The sequence below is a fragment of the Nannospalax galili genome, unplaced genomic scaffold, assembly GCF_000622305.1.
Source record: "Nannospalax galili isolate Female #2095 unplaced genomic scaffold, S.galili_v1.0 scaffold772, whole genome shotgun sequence".
Taxonomy (NCBI): Eukaryota; Metazoa; Chordata; class Mammalia; order Rodentia; family Spalacidae; genus Nannospalax; species Nannospalax galili.
In genome coordinates this window covers 487,501-488,421 of record NW_008332097.1, presented here as the reverse complement: position 1 = coordinate 488,421, position 921 = coordinate 487,501, and positions in this window count along the sequence as shown.

Below are 921 nucleotides of genomic sequence, written 5' to 3'. Positions count from 1 at the left end.
TTATTTTTACTCTTAAGGTCGTTTGAGGATCTGTTCCTCAGGGGTCACATGGGCTTGGGAGGAGCCCCTGCCTCCTTTCTTTTACCAGTTCTGCCTATATGAAGATAAGTCAAAGGTCCTGCTCAACCATGGTTGGCTTCGCTTGGAAGCATGGATAAGTGATTCCTCTGTGTTGACCCTCCTCTTTACAGACTGGACACTGGTTGAAGTTAATCTGGTGGGGTCTCCTCGGCCTCCTTGATCAAGAGGACAGGTGACCCACCACCATTATAGGACATTTTTAGAGATGCTCATAGTCCCCAGGAACTAGTCAACCTAGGAGGGCAAGGAGCAAAAAGTGTCCTTTATGTCCCTCTGACCAAATTATTATAGACCTCAAAGTATCTCTATTAAACACCCAAGAAGATTAGTTACACCAGTCTGGTATTTTTAGTTATTGTGTGTCATGTAGATAAATCTTGGGCAAAGACCAGTTGTTCTCAGATAAACCTTACCTAGACATATATTTCTTGATCTGCTATGTATAATTTGTCAGTAGGTTGTAGGAATAATATGGTTCTCTTTGGTATTCAAAACTAGCTAGGCATTGTTTATCTCTCACATTGTCTCACCGCTCCATCATGGTTCTCCCACTTAAGGTGCCCCCATTGCCCCCCTTTCTCCCTTAATAATACCCTTCTCCTATGGTCCTACCTCTCTTGAGCTCCTTCTTTCCCTTTATCCCCTAGGTTCCTTGTATACCCTTCCCTCCCCCCTCCCTTAAACTAACCCAATTTTTATCCATATCTCCTTTATTAAGGCCTGTTTCCTACTGTTCTTCTCTTTCACGTTATTTCTTTTCCTTTACCTCCCTATTTCCTTTCCATTATGCTGGTTACTGTAGTTATGTCTGGTTGCTTACTTATTTATCAGAGCCTGGTT